Source organism: Gorilla gorilla, chromosome 8 (genome assembly GCF_029281585.2).
Source record: "Gorilla gorilla gorilla isolate KB3781 chromosome 8, NHGRI_mGorGor1-v2.1_pri, whole genome shotgun sequence".
NCBI classification, from domain to species: Eukaryota; Metazoa; Chordata; class Mammalia; order Primates; family Hominidae; genus Gorilla; species Gorilla gorilla.
This window is the reverse complement of record NC_073232.2, coordinates 50,971,249-50,993,442: the sequence shown is the minus strand read 5'-3', so window position 1 is coordinate 50,993,442 and position 22,194 is coordinate 50,971,249. Positions and strand designations below refer to the sequence as shown.

At 37.9% G+C, this 22,194-nt stretch overlaps 1 pseudogene; it reads right to left on the bottom strand.

Annotated features, from left to right (window-relative positions):
- Positions 1 to 22,194, bottom strand: part of LOC134759144 (uncharacterized) — a 50,441-nt pseudogene that overhangs the window by 11,748 nt on the left and 16,499 nt on the right.

The following is a 22,194-nucleotide window of genomic DNA, read 5'->3' as shown; positions in this document are numbered from 1 at the left end:
AACTATCTGATTGTTTTTCTCCATTTCTAACATCTAATTCAGTGTGGGCTGAATCTTGTAGCCTTTCATCAGTCCTGTGAAGACAATTTCAGTCCCCAAACAAAGAGGAAGTCAGTTTTACGAAGCGGCTATTATCATCATTGCTTCAAAGTTAAGTAGAAACTAAATTATTCCCATGGTTAGCTTGGCCTATGCCCAGGAGTGAATGAGGCTGGAAGCAAGATGGAGTCAGCCATGCTAGATTTCCCTCACTGTCATAATCTCTGCAAAGGTAAATTCTTGCATGGTTATCTTCACATGTCGTGAACCATACATATATTGTGGCCCTCAGTCCATATATGATACATAGATATGTACCCATTTTTTCACTAAGTGTTGGGTCCTGTAAGAAATACTTAGTGACTGAGGGCAGAAAGGAGAGCTGGATTAGGTTCACATAAACCACAGAGAATGGAGTTCCTTTAGGTCATGAAGATTCTATCATTAGACAAAGGTTGAGAAAGAGTACCAGAAAGATGGAGAAAAAATTTGATATTAAATTTTTTTAGCATTTTGTTGCATTTCTTTCTGAAAATGTATATTACGTGTGTTAAATAGAATTATTTTAATTTTAATGTTTGCATTTTTGTAGCCTCTTTGTGATATCTTCATTCTTTTTTTTTTTTTTTTTTTGTATTCCTGGAGATGGTAATTTTCTGCTGCTAGACTTGTATGGGCCCTTTATAACAGGGGTCTCAACCCCCGGGCCATGCGGACCCGTACCAGTCTGTGGCCTGTTAGGAACCAGGCCACACAGCAGGCGGTGAGCAGTGGGCAAGTAAGCATTACCATCCGAGCTCCACCTCCTGTCAGATTAGTGGCTACATTAGATTCTTACAGGAGTGCAAACCCTATTGTGAACTGCACGTGCAAAGGATTTAGGGGATTTAGGTTGCTCTCCTTACAAGATTCTAATGCCTGATGATCTGAGGTGGAACAGTTTCATCCCCCACCTTTCCCCCTGCCCCACCCCTGTCTGAGGAAAAATTGTCTTTCACAAAACCGGTCCCTGGTGCCAAAAAAGTTTGGGGCCTGCTGCTTTATAAGACTAATCTTGTGAGACTAACCCAGTGAGTTCATCTTGCCCACCACCCAGAGCCAATTCAATGAGAACAGTAGGTTTTTGCAACAAAGAAGTTATTAAACAAAGTTTAATAACTGCAGGACTGGCCAGTTGGAAGAAGGGGAGTTAATTCTCAAGTTTGTCTCCTCAAGAGCTTGCAGGCTAGAGTTTTTAAGGATAATTTGGTGGGCAAGAGGATGGGCAATGGGCACTTCTGATTGGTTGGGTATGAAATTGTAGAAGTGTCCAAAATGTCTTTGAGTGCTGAGTCTGTTTCTGGGTGGGAATCACAGGTTGAGTCAGTTCCTTGGTATGACTCACATGTCCAGGTGGAGTCAGTAGGTCGTCAGAATGCAAAAGTCTGAAAAATATCCCAAAGACCAATCTGAGGTTTTGACAATAGCGATGTCATCTATAGGAGAAATTAGAGAAGTTATAAATCTTCTTTATAAATGATCTCTAGCTTCATGACTCCTGAGCAGTGAGAGCTGATAGAAAAGCAAGGTAGAGAACAATGGCTGGTTACCTTTAACTAGGCCTACGTCAAGCAGAATTCAAGCCTCTCCCAAAATCCTAGTCTTGTGGCCTTTCATTAATCTTACAAAGACAGGAAAAGAGGGCTCAGTTTTACAGAGGGGCTATTAGCATCATTGCTTTGAAGTTAAATTAGAAACTAAATTATTCCCATGGTTAGCTTGGCATATGCCCAGGAGTGAATGAGGATAGCCAGCCTGGGAGGCTAGAAGCAAAATGGAATCAGCCATGCTAGATTTCCCCCATTGTCATAATCTTTGTAACGGTGGTTTCAACCTTGTTAAATCTCACTCGGATATCGAAAAAGTGCTTGAATATGCTCTTACTCATTTCTTTATGAACCATCTTTTATTAAACATTCATAGGTAGAACATTCTAGACATGTAAATGACCATAAAATACATATTCAAAAAACAATATTCTGCCAAATACTTTATATTTTCTTGATTTATGATGGGTCTGCATGTTTCAGCTCTACCATTGTCCTTCAAAATTATTAAAATCCCTTTCACTAAATAATACTAATGTGATTTCCTTGTCTTTGTAGTACAAAATTCAAATTTGAACATTGGTCAGCTTTGAGGTAATTTGCTAATTGACTCTGTAAGGTTGATGTTATGCAGTGCCTGGCTATGGGAATCTTATCATAGTTTGATGTTTCCAAGTTTTATAAACCATGGAAAGAGTAAATGGCATTTTTAGAAGCCCAAGTATTTAAAAAACTTAAGAAAATATTAGACAATTTAAATGTCATTAACTTTCAGTTTGAATTTTTGATGTTATGAAAAACTTCATCTTCTTAAAATTACTTGGCTATCCTCTTGATTTTTACATCTCATATTTCCTCAGTGTTGTTAAGATAATTACATAGGTATAGATAAATGTATACAAATGCTCATAGCATACTAAACTCGTGCTAATATTTTATAAGACCAGTAGTTGATTTTTGCTATGTCATATAATTATACTTATGGCACTGTGGGTAAAATAAAAAGGTAGAAATTAAAGATGGTAGAATCACATGCCATCTTTGAAAAACATGAATGCATTTTAAAGTGGTTACAGAAATCAGAAAATATAAAAACCTCTTCCAATTTGTCTTCTAGATCTTCTGATTTAACCTCTTTAGATTGCTGTCATTAAACTATTCAAGAAAACAAACCTCTGACACTGGTGGCAGTAAGGAAGCAGTACACTGAATGAGCTTAAATAGTTATTTCATCAGCAATAGGCACAGATTAAAAAAAACTGATGAGTATATTTTGAATTTTTCTTCTATAACATTTTATGTTATTAACATTTGATTTTTCTAATATATTGAACGTTGATTAGGTGTATATACTGTAAGTATATTATTATGTATGGAATTAATTAGGCTTTATTATGAGATACATTTATTACTCTTTTTCTTTACTAAATTAATGGCTTATATTAGATCGTTTTGCTGCCTAGACCAGCTGATAGATTTTAGCTTAATATTGCTCACAGAAATCTTATGATTCTAAGCAGTAATACGTAAATTCTACTATGTCAGTGACAGTTCACTATCTCTTCATTTTCATTCTAAAAAATAAATTATTAATTGGAAGGTTTTAGCAATCTGAGCTTAACTTGAACAAATAAATAAATTTGTTTTGCCTGTAAGGATAAACAAGAAGGAGAAATTATTGGAAGGACTGCACTAACTCCCAGAAATGCAGGAAAACCTTTAGATATGACCGCATTTCTACAGATCACAGGACTAAAAATTCAGCAATTAATGACTGTTAAAACAGTGTCTCTATTAAAAGCCCTGTTTGCAGTTAATTTACATGCTCCTGTGGTTGTTGTTGCTTGCATTTCTTGATTTGCTACCTCCTTCCCCTCTTCTCATTGGATTATGAAATCTCTCTGATCACAGATGTTTTCCATCTCAACTATAGACATAATAATTTGGATGTATAGTTGAGTCAAATAGTGTAGAACTTACCTAATTCTTAGTTGTGATGTTGTAAAATGCATTTCTTATTATGCTAGACATAATAATAGAAGTGTCAAAATTTAGCTTAAGAATTTTATAATTCTAGTGATGATGACTCCAAATCTTTAAGCTAATTAGTTTGTTGCCAGAAGCAAGCAAACAAACAGCAAGTCAAGCTGCAATTAGTTGAAAATATCTCTATTGGTATCTGTAGCTGCGCTGCAACTGCGTGCTCAACTATAACATAAGGCCAACCATTTCTCTCCCTGAAGTCATCATACCACCCTTTTGTAGAATACAAGGTTGTCTTTCTTTTTGTTGTCTCAGTACCTGTTCTTAAGCATTTCCAAGTAAGAAAATGTCTTTAATAAACCACTATTTCATTAATAAGTATATTCATTCACCTCTACTAAATATTGCACCTGCTAAATTAAAATACTTTTATCTCATATTCAATTTATCACATTTTCTTATCACCAATGAATGCTCAATTTATTATGGTGATAAATATGAATATTGGAGATACAAGAGGAGTTTTGCTATTTTTTACCTAGAGGAATTTTCTAGAAGGTGGGGAGATGTCATAAATTGATTTAACATAAACTAGAGAATGTGTGTATATTTGGCTTTCTTCTTTCCTTTATTTGCAATAAAATTCTGAAATTTTTCCTATGTCACTATATTAAGAGGATAAAAACAAAATAATTTTTCGAAATCATCCTTAGGTTCAAAAGGAAAAAAGGGAACAGAGTTTGAGGAGAGGTTATTTAGAGTGTGGTGGTGACTGTGAGAATCAACATAAGAGAAATCCATGGAGAAGAGAGAAATTCCAGAGATGTGAAAACCACATGAAAAGCTGTTTTCCTCTCACTAGCCTTTCAGATGAAAGCTCTTGTCTATTCCGGAACCTTTTCTTATATATTTTTTTTCCTAGCTGACTTGTGTCCCCACATTTGTAGGTATTAGCAATTTTTAAATATTCCTTAATACAGATGACTAGATTTACATGATAATTTGCTATCTTTCTCCAATATATCCACCACTGGTTAGCCAGGGATCCTTTGGGTCCCACAACTGGGCTATCCTTTGCCTTTCTTTTTTTTTTTTTTTTTTTTTTTTGATACAAGGTCTCACTCTGTAACCCAGGCTGGATAGCAGTGACATAAAAACGGCTCACTGCAGCCTTGACCTCCTGGATCAAGAAATCCTCTCACTCCAGGCTCCCAAGTAGCTAGGACTACAGACACACACCACCACACCTGGCTAATTTTTAAATTTTTTTGTAGAGACAGGAGTCTCACTTTATTGTTCAGGCTGGTCTCAAACTCCTGGGCTCAAGTGATCCTCCAGCCTTGGCCTCCCAAAGTGCTGGGATTACAGGTATGAGCCACCGCACCCAGCTCCTTTGACTTTTGAAGGCTTCTGTGGGTTATGATTATCTAGTAGGGAGTGAGCATCGTATGAGGATGCAAGAGATAGCTTACAATCACAAACATTACTGTAACAATGATTCAGTCTACTTTATTATTTACTACCAAAGTTTCTTTGATTTATTGGAAGAGAGAGAATGGACCTTTGAATGCAAAATATAATATTTAAGAAGAATTTTTACAGATCAGCTAAAGTCCATATTACAGATGAAGAGTTTGAGGCTCAAAAAGACTCATTGTCTTGCCTAAGATGATACGGTGAAGTACGAAGAGAACCAATGTTATCCAGTGCTAAATTTCAGATCACCTAATTATATATTCATGGCTCTTTTTATAACTGCCTCCCACTGTTAGTCTTACAAGTAATGCGAGAAATGGGGAGACAGAATTTTTGGTTCCCAGAGGTAACAGGAAACTTGAGGAGAGTTGTATAAGAGAGAACTGAAATTCTGACAGACGTTCTTGTTTGAACTCACCCATAACTTTTATTAAATAGATTATCAGAAGGTTTCTTCTCCAAAACACATTACTTAAAAGAAGGAGGAGGAGTGCTGTTCAAATAACCTTTGCTTACTGCATGGTGAAGCAGTGACTTAAACCAAATAAAATTTTTACATCCTTGACAGGTATTTAGAAATGGGAAGAAATATTTAAAGATTATTGGAACTAAGTGAATTGTGTGCCTTTTATTGTTGCTGTTTTTCTGATAATTTTCAAACAAAGTGTACCTTGCCTATCCTAGGAGCCTTATTTTGAGAATAGTTCACATATATTGAGTATACAGGAAAAAAAAAAGGTGAGCAAAATGTCATGCAAAAATTGATAGTTTATTTTCTATATCATCTTATTTGTGGGTGAGATGCACATGAGAGGTCACCAAAACAGTCAAGATCAGTAAGTCTGTAAATTTTAATTGTTTTTTTATATTGCCAAATAATCTTGTTTGTATAGTCATTTGAAGTGAAAAGTATAAACTGCACATTTTTAGGAAGGTAATAACTTGTCTTTACCTAGAATTTTTTTGCCACAAGCTTTTTGTTTTTAACATATTGAGTTTAGTAATGTGATAAGTTAAACTTATTTCTAATTGCAGTAACATTATGTGCATTATTTGGACCTTATTTTTCATTAGCAAGAAATAAAATGAACATATTTCTTGATTAAAGATGGCAAATACAATCTCATCAACATTTTCTTTATTTTTCCATATTTTGTGCTATTCCTTATAAACTCTACTCTGTGCCTATAAATATTTTTATTTAATATATGGAGACTCTGCTTCTTTGACTTTTAGTCAAGTCCAAAATATTGACTTAAGAAGAGTTTCAGAGATTTTGTTAGAAAATTCTGAAGACGAGTAAGAAACTAACAATTTTGTTTTAAAGCAAGAATATGGCCAGGATTTTCCTAGATTCTTTATGTAAAGTATTTCAACAAATTAAAAATAAAACTCCCTGGGAAGGATCTATCTTCATTTGTAGAAATTCAACAAATGACAGGTCGTTGGTAGTAAGTAGCTATGCTGGAATGTAAATGCACATATATATGTGATCACAAGGTCTATAATACTCCCATTTTAGAATTATCTAGTGTGTAACTAACATGTAATACATTTAACATCGAAAATGAGTTTTCATATTCCAATAAGATTGAGTTAGAATTATCAAAGTTATAGGAGTCTCTTTACTGCAGGCATTCTCAGGTATTTACTACACTTATGGTCCAAGCTAATGTATTTTCAGGCTCCAGGTGTGCACTATTTTCTAAATGTATTTTTCCTCCAGAACTCTAGTGGGGAATGTTTTATAATATATTTTAGAAAATACACTTGGAAAATATATTTTAGAAAATACACTTGAAATACTATGCAAGAGAACAGGTTGCCCCAGTGATTATAGACACTGAAGCAATGAGAGTTTTCTGAATGGTTGTTTAGAAATTGCAAATCTCATGTGCTGTGCATTTGTGTACATAACCATGTATTATGGAACATTCCTCTTAAAAACTTGTTTTCAAGCTATGGGGAAAAGTTGCGCTAAACCTACTTGTTTGCTTCTTAGATACTATGAGCTATATTTGATGGCATAGGCTAAAGAAGGAAGCAATCATTTTAAAATTATTGACCAAGGTCATCGTATTATGTCTTAACTTAAACTAAGATAATAAAGTCTAACCAAAAGTCATAGATCTAACGAATATGGGGTTAAAAAGTAGTCATAATAGTAAAATCAAAATTATAAATGTCAATTCCAGCAAGGAATAATCATTAAAAGAAAATCTCCACTCATTATTATCTATGGCATTGCCTTATATGTGCTCAGATGTGTGTATTTCATGTTCTTCAACTAAAATTGTTTTATTCTACCTCTCCATGAATGCTTCTGGTATTGCTGCAGATAATGGTGCTTATGAGGATGCTCTTGGGCACAGATGTTCTCATCCTCTGGTAATACTTCACACATCCTCAGAGTCCCTGATAGACTGGCTCTCTGGGTAAGTCTCAGACTACATTTATGGTACGTGCCAGCTGGACTCTAACCAACAGGTTGCTAGACTTATTTCCACATTTAAATATCAGTACAAAAAGGAGTATATCCCCTTTTTCCTAGATGGATGTTGCCTACACCATCTTCATTTACTGCCTCATATCGTCCACTTGCCAATTGACAGTGAAAGCATCTCTTCATTTGAGATATTACATGTGGTATTGTGTCTGGAATTGGTTCCCCATCTTCTGGGAGAAAAGTGGCAGGGTTGAGGGCCATGCACATACATATGTGAAGCACCAGTCCCTCAAGGAGTAGTGTCTGGTATCTAAGTAGGCAGTTGTCCGATAGCCATAAACTTCCTTTGGCACCTAGTATGTCATTTACATCATGAGTAGTCCAGACAGTGAGATCCCTTCCTTGTATTATTTCGATAGCGTCTGACACTAAGACGGCCACCACCGCAACTACCCTTAAACAGTGAGGCTAGCCTTTTGCTACTACATCAATTTCCTTACTTAGGTATGCCACTGGTTGTGGGGTTGTCCCATGAGTCTGAGTAAGGACTCCAACAGCTATCTCTGCTCTATCTGTGATGTATAAAGAGAAGTTTTGTCCTGTGGGAAGGCTTAAAGCTGGAGCTTGTACTAGGGCCTGCTTTAAGATTTTGAAGGCTGTTTCTGCCCCTGGTTCCCATTCTACTAGATGAGTATTTGCCCTCTGGGTTTCCTTGACTAGAGTGTAGAGGGGCCTGGCTATCTCGCTGTATCTGGGCAAAAGCCGGTGGTTCCAAGGAACCCCCGCAACTGTTTTAATGTCTTAGGGCGAGGATAAGCCAGTATAGGCTGTATTCGTCCCTTGCTGAGGGCCCTGGTCCCTCTGGCTAAGATTAGGCCTAGATATTTGACCTGCTGTAGGCAAAGCTGGGCCTTCGACCTAGACACCTTTTACCATTGATTAGCTAGAAAGTTCAAGAGAACTAGAGTAGCCTGCTGGCATGAGGCTTCCAAACTGGTAGCCAAAAGTAAATCATCCACATACTGAAGGACCAGAGTGCCTGGACTTGAGAAGTGGCCTAGATCTTGGGCCAGTGCCTGACCAAACAGATGAGGGCTATCCCTAAACCCTTGGGGCAAGACCATCCACGTAAGTTGGGACGTGTGGTCTGTGGGATCCTGAAAGGCAAAGAGAAACTGGGAGTCAGAATGCAGGGGAATATAGAAGAAGACATCCTTGAGGTCCAGAACTGTGAACCATTCTGCTTCCTCTGGTATTTGGGAGAGCAGGGTATAGGGGTTGGGCACAACTAGATATAGAGGAATTACTGCCTCATTGATGAGTCTAAGATCTTGCACTAGTCTCCACTGACCGTTTGTTTTTTGTACTCTTAGAATTGGGGTGTTGCAGGGACTGCACATTTCCTTACTAAGCCTTGAGCTTTTAAATATTTAACAATATCCTGTAATCCTTTATAAGCTTCAGGCCTTAAGGGATGTGGCCTTTGATAACGAAAAGTAGTGGGGTCTTTTAGCCTGATTTGGACTGGGTGGGCATTTTTTGCCCTTCCAAATTGTCTTTCCAATACCCAGACTTCAGGATTGATTCCCTCCTCAAGTAGGGGACAGCAAATGGGTGACTTGTTGCCCATATTCATGTAAATAATAGCTCCAGCTTTGGCTAACATATCCCTCCCTAATAAGGGTGTGGGACTTTCAGGCATAACAAGAAAGGTGTGTGAAAAGAGCAAAATCTCCCAATTACAACTGAGGAGGTGGGAGAAATACCTGGTTACAGGCTGTCCCAGGATTCCCTGGATAGTAACAGACCTTGAGGACAGTTGTCTGGGACAGGAAATTAACACTGAGAAGGCTGCTCCAGTGTCCAGGAGGAAGTCAATTTCCTGGCCCTCAATGGTTTTAATGTACCTGGGGCTCAGTGAGGGTGATGACATGAGTTGGCACTTGCCCTGGGCACCCTCAGTCCTGTTGTTGGATCATCTGGTTAGGGGCTTCTGGCCCAGAGAACCTTTGTCCTCTGGGGCAGTGCACCTTCCAGTGATTACCTCAAGATAGTGGACATGGATGAGAGGGTGGCTTGTTTCACACTGGACAATCTTTTTTAAAGTGTCATTGTAAACCATACTGATAACAAGCCCTACAGGGTGATTGGCCTGCTCCATTTTCTGTCCTCTCTGAACCACCAATGTTTGTTTGTCTGAGAGCCATGACTAAGGCTGCAGCCTTTCTCTGATCTTGGTTTTCCTTTTGGGCCTGTTCCTCTTGGTCCCTATTGTAGAACACCGAGGTTGCCAGGTTTAATAATGCCTCCAGATTTTGTTTGGGGCTGAGATCTCCCTTTTGGAGCTTTCTCCTAATATCGGCAGCTGATTGAGTAATAAACTTATCTTTTAGAATCAATTGAGCTTCAAGTGAGTTGGGTGACAGGGGAGTATATTTTCTTAAGGCCTCTCTTAGCCGCTCGAGGAAGGCAGAAGGATTTTCTTCCTTTCCCTGAGTTATGGTGGTCATCATTGAATACTTCATGGGCTTTTTCCTAATTCTCCTTAGTCCTTCTAGAAAACAGGTCAACAGATGTTTTCAACTCCAGTCCCCATGATCTGAGTCGGGGTCCCAGTGGGGATCCATATTGAGGACGGCTTGCTGACTGGTAGGAATGTGTCCCTTTCTTTGGCTGTCATTCTATCATTTACTTGACTAAGATACCAGGTATCTCCAAACTCTTGGGCTGCAGCTAAAGCCACATTCTTTTCATTAAAGGCAAGGGTTTGATCTAACAATAGCATGACATTTCTCCAAGTGAGATCGAAGGTTTGCCCTAGACCCTGTAGGACATCTATGTACCTATCAGGATCATCTGAAAACTTCCCCAGGTCTGCCTTGATCTGCTTTAAATCAGAGAGTGAGAAGGGGACATGTACCCGGGTTGGGCCAAATTCCCCTCCCCCTACAGCTTGAGGGGGACATAACTGATAGTCCAGGGGTTTTTGTGGTCCTTTGGAGATTTCTTTGCTTGTTTCCTTCTGGGCAGGGGAGATTAGAGGAGGCTTATCACTAATAGGAAGGGGAGCTATAGGGAGACTAGGATATTGGGGTAAGCTGAGAGGTCCTCCTGTGGGATGTAAATTGCAAGCTTTGCACAGTTATGTATTACCCTTCAATGAAAAGAAAGCTTGGACATAAGGTATTTCACTCCATTTGCCTTCCCTCTTACAGAAAAGGTCAAGCTGCAGGATAGTATTCTAATTTATACTTCCCTCAGGTGGCCATTTTTTCCCATCAGAGGGAGAATATTGGGGCCAGGCCATAGTGCAGAAAAAGTGAGCCACCTCTTTTTTAGGGTTTGCAGGTCAAATTGGTCCCAGTGGCTTAGGATGCATTTCAAGTGTGAGCCTGTTGGTGCCTGAGTGTTTCCCTTCTGAAAGACAAAAATGCCCATGGTTTTGGTTTGTTTCTCCCACACCCAAGAACCTGCAATGGTCCCTGGACCCTGCTGATTGGAATAGTTGCGCTCACTGACTCAGCAGCAGAAACACCTCTTGCTCAAGAACCTGCAACAGTCCCTGGACCCTGCTGATTGGAATAGTTGTGCTCACTGACGCAGCAGCAGAAACACTAGTTTTCCTCCTAGACCACAAGGAGGACCGAGGAATGTCAGATGTAGTGGCCCTTACCAATGCATTCTCAAAAACCTGTACCCTTGCCTGTCCTCCTAGACCACAAGGAGGATCGAGAAAAATCATATTTAGTGGCCCTTACTGATGAATTCTTGAAAACCTGTTAGAGTCCTAAGCATTCTCCTGTTTGTATTGGGACTTTACCCATGTCCTATAAAGATGTTATGCCCCAAAAGTGAAGTGGAGAGCCATACCCTGAGGGAGGGAAGGGATCTCCAGAGTGGGAAGAGTGATGCCTTTTGTCCTCACTTGAATAGGAAGGATATCATTTCTGAAGCTCCCCATATCCTAGCTTCAGTAATAACTTTTTTTAGGCCTGCTAGTCTGAGGAGGGATCCTAAAATTCCAGATAGGCCCCCCTCCAATGGGACTTTGTGCAAAAATTAAATCTTTCTGATTGGTGAGCCTGGGTGCCCAGAGAAGTTAACAGAATCCTGAAGTTTATACTAGAAATCATTCTTATAGGAGAAACTAGAAAAGCACCAGAGACAGGGAGTGGTTTTTAGAAGCAGGACTATCCTCAGAGAAGGGAGGTGGGAGGAAGTTTCTCTGACAGGCGTTAGGACCCAGGAGGCAAGGGTCAGGATAGATAGGATAGATGGGCGAGTCTTGCTTGGGTGACATGACTTTGAAAGTTCTGTTCATGGCTGCAGGGTCAACCAACTTGTTGTTGGGACCCCAGAGCTGAATGGCTTTCCTCTCTGTTGACCCTCAGTTCAGCCCAGAAGTACAGGAAAAGTGGAAGTTGGTTCCAGGCAAACCAATGCTCCCAACTCCGAAGAGTCGGGGGTTGTTAGAGAGCCCTTTCCCAGAAATCCTGACACCCGTGTCTTTAGTCCTGTGTCCGCGCTAGTCGCTTTTAAGTGGCCGACAGTTGCCTGGTATTTAGCCCCTGAATTCTAAGGAAAAATAGGACAGAATAGAAAGCAAAAGGGGTCCGACGGTACTCACCACTTGGTGACAGTCTCTTCATGGTCACCAAAATGTGTCCAGAATTGGTTCCTTCCAGTGGGTTCAAGAATTAACCCGTGGACCCTCGCAGTGAGTGTTACAGTTCTTAAAGATGGTGTGTCCGGAGTTTATTCTTTCTGATGTTCAGAAGTGTCCAGAGTTTCTTCCTTCTGGTGGGTTCGTGGTTTTGCTGACTTTAGGAGTAAAGCCACAGACCTTTGCAGTGAGTGTTACAGCTCTTAAAGGTGGTGCGTCTGGAGTTGTTCATTCCTCCTGGTGGGTACGTGGTCTCGCTGACTTCAGGAGTGAAGCCGCAGACCTTCACAGTGAGTGTTACAGCTCTTCAAGGTGGCACATCCAGAGTTTTTTTCCTCCTGGTGGGTTTGTGGTCTTGCTGACTTCAGGAGTGAAGCTGCAGATCTTTGCGGTGAGTGTTACAACTCATAAAGGTAGTGCAGACCCAAAGAGTGAGCAGCAGCAAGATTTATTGCGAAGAGTGAAAGAACAAAGCTTCCACAGCATGGAAGGGGACCCAAGAGTGCTGCCACTGCTGGCTCGGGTGGCCAGCTTTTATTCCCTTATTTGGCCTCGCCTACATCCTGCTGACTGGTCCATTTTACAGAGTGCTGATTGGTGCGTTTTTACAGAGTGCTGATTGGTGTGTTTACAAACCTTTAGCTAGACACAGAGTGCTGATTGGTGCATTTTTACAGAGTGCTGACTGGTGAGTTTACAAACCTTTAGCTAGACACAGAGTGCCAATTGGTGTGTTTTTACAGAGTGCTGATTGGTGAGTTTACAAGTCTTTAGCTAGACACAGAGTGCTGATTGGTGTGTTTTTACAGAGTGCTGATTGGTGCGTTTACAAACCTTTAGCTAGACACAGAGTGCTGATTGGTGCATTTACAATCCTTTAGCTAGACAGAAAGGTTCTCCAAGTCACCACCTGACCCAGAAGCCCAGCTGGCTTCACCTCTCAGTATTGCTCTATTGGTAAGGACAGGAGGTAGGGAAATTATGGGCAGAAAAAGGAGGTTCCCCTGCAAGGGCCTCACCCTCAAGCTGAAAAGCCTGCTACTGTGGCCCAAAGTGAGCACTTACATTCCTGTTTTCCCACTCAAATGTTGCCTTTTCCAAAACTATCCATGGCCCACCCCACCCCGCATCATGTGCCCATAAAAACCCTAGGCTCAGCTGGCAGAGAGAGGAGAAGTAGCTAGATGTCAGAGACTACAGCTGGATATCAGAGAGAAGTGGCTTGACTTCAGAGGGACAGCTTGACAGCATAATTTCAGAGAATAATTTGGCTGGAGATGGCTGGACTCCAGGGGAAGATTACCTTCCCACCCCATCCTCTTTTCAGCTCCCTTTCCCACTGAGAGCCACTTCCATTGGCAATAAAATCCCCTGCATTTACCATCCTCCAATTTGTTTGTGTGACCTCATTTCTCCTGGACACCAGACAAGAGCTCAGGTGCCACGAATGCAGATGCAAAAGGCCATCACACTGACTCTTTGCCTTCACTGGCAGAAAGCAGCTGCGTCACATGGAAAGGCAGAGGGCCCACTGAGCTGTTAATACTTAAGCCATCTGCAGATGGCTGAGCTGAAAGAACACTGTATCATTCTCTGGAGCTTCAGGGATTGTGGGCGTCCACCCCCCAGATGCTACTGCAGGGCCAGTATGGAAATTGCTTCCATTGGCACCCAAAAGCACTTGCCTCAGCTCCTGCACTCACTCACTGCATGCTCCCCCAGCAAGGGGTGGAACAAAGGGGCTCCTCACCTGCAAGAGGTGGAACACAGCCAGTTCCAGTGAGTGGAGTTTGTCCCTGTTGGTGCCAGAGCAGCCAGCTGACTCCAGCGCTCATGCACTCCTATTCCCACCCATGAAGGGGGACAGGGAAATATCCTGCTTCACTATGAACCCACAAAGGCAATAAAAATAAACTAGTTTCTGGACCTCTGCAACATTAATGTCATTTAGTGTTACGTAACATCACATGTAGGATATTAACAGTGTGATTCAGATAAGAAATCATCAACACTACAAGGTAGTTCCATTTCTTTAGTAGTTTTTCTTTCATTGTGAACAGAAGTTATTGGTTGTAAATTTCTTTCCTGCAGTGTTAAGTGTGTCTGTTCATAAACTTCAGTGCGTAAGTGCTTAAATCAATTGCTTAAATCATAGCACATGTGTATGTAAACACACTCACAACTACTCAAGGGGTAGCACTAACATAAAGCACAGAAATATCTTACAGTATTCACGGGGGCAGAAAAGAAAAAAAACAAAGCTGAGTTTGAATTCACCCTCATGTGCTTAAGAAACACTTATCTTTTTCATTAAATAAATGCAAATTCCTGGTCCCACCTCCAGGAATTCTGATTTAGTAAGCATGAACTGAGACTCAGGAATCTACATTTTCAACAATTATCAACAAGTGACTCTGAAACTGGAGATCCAGAAATTAAGATTTAGAAAAGATAGTTTTAATAATAAAATCAGTTCCTAGAGTGCTGAAATATGCACTCAAGTAACATTAATAAGGAGATCATGTAACATTTTAATCTGAAACATCTCTATTTAGATTGCTTTGCTACATTTAGACATTCTCCACAAAGAATGTATCAGTAATGTTTCATGTTGGCATAACCAGAAGTGCCTATTCTACTGTTTCTACAGTTTGTCCATTTTCAAAACAATTAACTAATATAAAAAATGCTCTTCTTACAAACACACAAAAATCATCCTTAGAAAAATGAATGCAATGATGTAATTAGACCACTGCAATAGTGTCTTCGTTGCTATGACAACCTCACTTCTCTTTCTCATCTAGTCCATACTAAACATATTGGTGTCAGCTACCCACTTCAGTCTTTTCATTGGCTTCCTCCATCTCAAAAATTCTTAGTGAAGCAATGTCCCAACATTAAAAACAGTCTTCAGTGTAGCATGTATGAAATATCCAACATTAGTTATCACTCTTCTCTTAACATGAACAATTGACTTTAGCCAAATTTCTACCAAATTTCCCTTTAACATTTCACATTTATTTCTAAACATATGCATTTTCTCTTGCAAATTTTTGCCTCAAAGGCACTTTCTTTAATCTACATTCAACTTTTATGCAAAAGTCATTTAAATAAGTCTCAATATTTCTGTCCAAATACCCTATAGCCCCACTAAGTGCTGGGATTATAGGCATGAGCCACCGTGTATGGCTTATATCATGTATTCTAAATGTACATATATTTTTCATTTTCATTTATTTATTTTATTTTTTGAGACAGAGTCTCACTCTGTCACCCAGTCTGGACTGCAGTGGCGTGATCTTGGTTCACTGAAACCTCCACCTACCAGGTTCAAGATCTTCTCCTGCTTCAGCCTCCCGAGTAGCTGGGATTACAAATGTCTGCCACCATGTCTGGCTTTTTTTTTTTTTTTTTGTATTTTTAGTAGAGATGGAGTTTCACCATGTTGGCCAGGCTGGTTTAGAACTCCTGACGTCAAGTGATCTGCCCACCTCAGCTTCCCAAAGTGCTCGGAATACAGGGGTGAGCCACCACCCCCAGCCAATTCTTCGCTTTTATATTCCATCTCTTTGTTTGGGGGTAGAGCCATGCCCTTTACCTTCTCTTCTTACTCATTTTTGTAACCCTAGTACCTTGTGCAGAGTAGACAAAAAATAAATATGTAATGAAAAAATAAACACATTAATGTACAATTATAATGATTATGTAATGGGATATGTTTTTCCTTAAATTTATTATTTATATAACATAGCTTTCTATGGACAAATAACATATTTTTACTTGGATGAGACATGACTGATGATTGTTTGTAAAATCAACAAAATTGTCAGTATCTTCACAGCCAAGTTGGGGATTTATGAAGAAACTATTTGTTTCAACAGCAAATGTTTTCCACTGCAGAAGTGTTAGCAAATCCTGAGGCATAAACATACACATTGGAGCATGAAAGAAGTTTGTCTGCAGTTTGTGTGTTAGAATTGTGGGAGTTGTTATGGCAGATGACACTTTTGCTCAACAAAAGCTGTTAAATTTGCTTGGATTCACTGAAAAATTTGGATGTGTATACGATTCATTTAAGACAAGTGCACCAGAACAAAATAGGGACATTACATACAGATATAAAGGTCAAATCATGAGGAAGAATTAACAGTTATAAATGTGTTTGCATGTAATAACAGGACCCAAGATATATGAAGCAAAATTGAGGAAACCAAAGGCAAAAGCATAAGAGTTTATTATCTCTCACTAATTGATAAAACAAGTCTAAAAAAGGCTCATAATAATATAAAAATGTGACCAATACTATTAATCATCTTGAATAAATTGCTATTTATAGAATATGACACACAATAACAAAATATTTGTTCTTTGAAATTCATAGGAAATGTTCACAAAGTTTGATCAAATGTTTCTTGAGTTTCTAATAGTTCAAATATTATAAAATATGCACTGTAAGAGTACTAAATTATAAATCAGAAAAATAATATTAAAGAAATTAATAAAAATAAGATATCAAAAAGTCCCAAATATGTGAAAATTAAATGACACAATTCTAAAGAACTTTATTTGTCACAGAGAAATTTTCCCCAAATGATGATCATGAAAACTGAATATCTGGGAGATGGAGTTAAAGCGTTATTTAGAGAGAAAGTTATTGCCTTACATGGATATGCTACTTCTTTCAAAGGAAAACAGGTTTGCATATATGTTTCACTTTATGAATGTAGATAAAGGAGAGCAAATGAACCACTAAATAAATAGAAGAACAGAAATAAAAACAATAAGAGTAGAAATAAGTAAAAAAGAAAGAAAATGAGACAAATTTCGTTTTTTAAATAAAGAACAATGTTAACTACTAGCAAGACTGATCAAGAAATACAATTGTTAAATAACATACAAAAATTTGGCTGTGTGAATGTTGAGCACATAAAAGCTGAAGACTACCTATTACAAAAGTATTGCAGTTGATAAACCATAAAGTATTTTATCTACCTTTCCTTAACTTAAAAATAAACACAGAACAATTTTCCATGTCACTGAAGGGTTTTCCCTATCACCATTTAAAAAGGATTGCATAGAATTTGTTACACAACTCAATCAAAAGTATTTTTAATAAGTTTCATAGAATGAGGCATAATTTCCTATAATTTCTTATAATAAACTCATGTGATATGCATTTTTCTTTCTGTGTCTGTGTACACATTCTTAATTTTTCCCTTGAGTGAAATTACTAAAAGCTAATGCACTGATTTAAGGACTCACATGCAGATTGCCAAATTGCCACCGAAAGAAGATTGTAACTCTTTAAGTTGTGTTAGCAGTGTATGAGCATGCTCATTTCCATTATGAAATATTAACTTTGTATCTTATTATTTAAGAAATCTAGCTAACTTGATAAAATTGGTAGTCTTAGATTTGATTTTGCCATTCTTTGCTCATAAAAGAGGTTAAGAAACAAATGTAACGTGATCACAGTAGAAACACTACAAAAAGCAGATGAATAATGCATTTTTAAAATAAAATTTTACTTTCCATATTAGGATTTTGGTGTAGGCTTTCCCAGATATTTGCCACAAAAGTGACGACCATATTTGTATTATTTGAACTACTTGAGATTCACCTTCTCCCCACTCCCCCCACTTGCCTCCTGCTCTCCAACCAAACCAAAGTAAATACCCAAATAAACTGTGACAAACATCTTCTCTCTCCCAACAATTAAAAATTAGTGCTCAGCAATGAACTCTAGAACTGGGGCTGGGGAGAGCAGAGTGGGAAGAGGTGTTCCCTTAAGTGCATCGGGAAGCAGAGAAAATGGGTTTATAAGGAAAGAATAATAATGCAACAGTAAAAGAGAAATAGAGACTAGTAGACTAATTGCAAAGGGGGAACAATGAAATCAACTTGCTTGTAGAGTCTGTGTAGCCACAAAAGCTAAGGTTAGATCAAGTTAAGTGTGTTCTTGGAGCTGAGGTTGATCAGTCTTCACAGGCAGCAATAAGGCTATGCTAGTATAGCAGTAGCAGGACTTAGTGAAGATAGTTATATGACCACGCAGCATCTCCACAGTCTAACAATTCACCTGCACATAGTAATTGGTTCTATAATGAGTCTCGTCAAACCTCCCCAGAGAGGAATTGTTCTAGTATTATATCTAGCTCAAATTATCTACTTCCACTGAATTTCCCATCAGGATTAGTTAAGGGAACCTTTTTTAAAAATAACAAATTTGATCGATATTTTTATATTCAACCATATTTTTAAATGTGGACTATAAAAACAAATGCTTTTGTTTAAGCACAAATAGAAAAATAATTAAAGGTATACTGCTTGAGTCATGATGTCTACAGAGGAAATAATCCAATTTGGTACAGAATCATTGAAAACATTTATACAAAAGAGCTTTTACTTGAGTTATTTGTAATTTCCCATAGTGCATGTATACAAATGTGTGTGCTTTTATATCACAAAATGATCCATAGAACCAAATAATGTAGATGAATTTGTTATCTTACCACAGGTTAATGTTTTGGTACATCATATTAAAAAATAACTATATAAATAATAAATACGTGTCTATGATTAACTTTTCCAAGTTTATGTCAACGAACTCTTGTTTAAGGAATTTAAAAGAAAAATGTATATTTCCATATTCACAATACTTTTTTTTCCATATTGAAGTTTTAGTAGATAGATTTGGAAGTCATGTGGGAGAGAATACATTTATTAATGTTAACGTGCTAAATCTGAATAGGAAAATGCAACTTAGAATTCTAGCCAGAAGCAGTCTTTCCATGCTGCTCTATGTACTCACCCAAGTCTGGAGCTTGGGATCTGCCTGTAAGGGAGATTGCATTTACAGAGCAGATAACACTTGCCTAACTTATCCACTGGGACATTCCACCTTTCTCTATGGGACACATTTAAAGAGACAGAAAGACTTGAGTCTATAGATGCATTTCTCAGAAGGCAGTTATTTGCTCAGAAGGTAGGCTTAGGCACTTATTTATTGGAATTGGGCTTAATAAGGTATCCAGTATTCAGCTTTCCTGGAAAAGGAGAAAATGGCAGGGATTCTGAGAATAATAATACTGTAACACCTTAACTCTATTAACAGAGGAGCATGAATCAATTTATGTTAGATTATTGCCATTCCATCAATGAATAACTTACACATAGAAAATAGTGTGTAGGGAATGGAAAGAATTGGAGGTTTCTCATAAGAAGCATCATGGAAATAGTAAGATAACTGAAGAAAGAATCTTAAAAAAAACTAAGTTATCAAAATTATCTCTTCTTTCATAATAGCTTATGTAAATTCAAGGAAACACAATGCCAAACAGTAACTTACTAGATGATACTTATGAGAAAGTGGCTTGTTCTTTTAGATTGGATACAGCCTTTTATATAACATGTCTTATCAGTTAAACCTAATTACTGGGGATGAGGTGAAAAACCCAGTAAATATATGGGATGAATAAAGCTAGTAAGTTTAGCATTCATTAGATTCAAATTTATGTACATAAATTAATGTGAGAAACAGATTGGAACCCAGTTTCCAGGGCTTTAAGTTCCTTTCAGTACACTTCATTATATTATATTACATTACATTATATGACTACTTTATATTGTTCTCAAGTCAAAATTGTGTTATTGCTTCAATGTATTCAGACCTTGGCTGATCTGAAAGAGTTAATGCCTCTTCCATAAACCCTCTTTAAAAACACCCAGATACTATGAGAAACTGGGTCTTCCTGAGTAAAGTACTTTACTTACTTACTTTGGTGGTTTTATAGGTAATTTATTCCTTGTTAGATATGGGCAGAGACCGTGTGTCTTTCTGTCACCAGTTGATTTAAAGAAAACATGAGTATTTTTGGAGAAGTCTGAAGTTCAATAAAGGTTGAAGTCAGTTTGAAGGACTCAGATGTTAAAATATGTACTTTTAAGTCATGTATAGAATTTTTTCATAACATATCACCTCCAAATAACAGAGAATATAAATGTAGGGTCTGGGTAACAATGTTATATTTTGAATTATTTCTTTGGCTTTGGCCACAATTCAGAGAAAAATAAAAGATCCACACGTACATTGGAGGAAAAACATTAAAATGAATGGAACAGGTGATATATCTCATAATGCTGAATTCTTGGAAGAGATTTTTCTTCTTTAGATCCACTTAGAAATGAGTTATGTTATTACTGCATAAAAATATAAAATTACAATTAATATAAAATATCATATAAAATTATTTTATTTTGCATGAAATCTTAATTCAAGGAATAAAAATTAATTCAAGGATATAAAATTATAATACATATAATATAAAATTATTTTGCATAAAATTTTTAATTCAAGGATTATTATTAAGCTTATTACAACTGCATAAATGAATGTCACTAAGTGATAAGGGTCTATGTTAAGCAAATAAAGACAAATTGCTCTCTAGATGAGTCATTTAGTTCCCAGATTGACCTTTGTAAATTTTCTGCTGGTGATGATGACAATATGTTTTGATGTAAAAGGTGTCACCTTAATGATAACTATATAATTTCTAGTAGGTTTTCTTTAGCTTATAGCATAGGTTATTATTGTTTAAAATTATTATTATCTTCCTTATGTCACAAAGAACCCAAGTATAAAACTGATGTAAAATAAGTTAGCATGGCATTTTTAATCTTGTAGATTTGAAAACTGAATTTATTATTCTCATTTTATATCTCTATTTGTTATTAATTAGTAATGTATGCAGGTAATAATTTATTGGGAACCCACTATGAAAAAACAAAAGAAAAAATGCGAACAAAATAAAGACAAAAAAAGTACAGGACAAAGAGACAGTATAATTTGTTGAGGTTCCTTGAGAATGTACTTAACTGTATGAAAACACCCAGCAAGATAGTAAGTTTAGTGCGAGTAACACAGTGCCTGAGAAAGGAAAAATGTAAGAAGATATTAACATATTTAAGGAAAAATAAGTAAAGGACTTGTAGTTTTAGTTTCCACATGGAAATAACTTAGAAGTTGCCAGGCCCGTCCTTACAATATGAAAATCTAAACAAACTAAAAACCAATGACTTTTATTGTACTTAACAGAAAACTGAAGTTGCAGAGCAAATTCCCACTCTGAAATCTGGAAGAGAAGCCACTGGGGCCATCAGCTGTTGGAGCAGTTACATGATCACTTTGACCAGTTTTTAGAGTGTAAGTGTACACTGGCATGATAGTGAGAAATGCATGGGGCCATAGTCTTAGTGGGAGCTCACTCTATCTTGGGTTCTCCCCCAATAGTCCTACCCAGTTCTTATAGTGAAGATCCAGGAGACAACCCCCCTTGTGGCTCTGACAATGGGAAAAGAAGAATCACCATAAAATTTACCCATGGAGTGCTCCATATCAAATTCCTTGCTGCATTTTGGATGTTTGTCCCCTAAACCTTATGTTGAAACCTAATCCCCAATGCTGGAGGTAGGGCCTAATGGGAGATGTTTGGCTCATGGGAGCAGATCCTCCATAAATAGATTAATCCCCTCCCTGGTGGAGGGGGAAGATATGAGTGAATTCTCACTCTGTTAGTTCCCATGAGAGCTGGTTGTTAAAAAGAGCTTGGCACCTTCTTCCTTCTCTCTTTCTTGCATCTTTCACCATATGTTTTCTGCATAGCTGGCTTTTCTGCCATGAGTGGTAGCTCCCTGAAACTCTGACCAGAAGCAATGCTGGTGCCATGCTTTTTGTACAGTCTTCAGAACCATGCACCAAGTAAACCACTTTTCTTTATGAATTACCCAGCCTAATCTACTCCTTTATAGCAACACAAACAGACTAAGACAGGTCTACACTCCAAGGAAAACATTTTGCCAGACTATATGCCACATGATTCCAATTACATGATATTCTGGAAAGATGAAACTATAACAAGGATAACAAGTGATTTCCAGGTGTTGAAGGAGGGAAGAAGGTTAAATAGATAAAACATAGGGAAACTTTTAGGGTTGTGAAACTA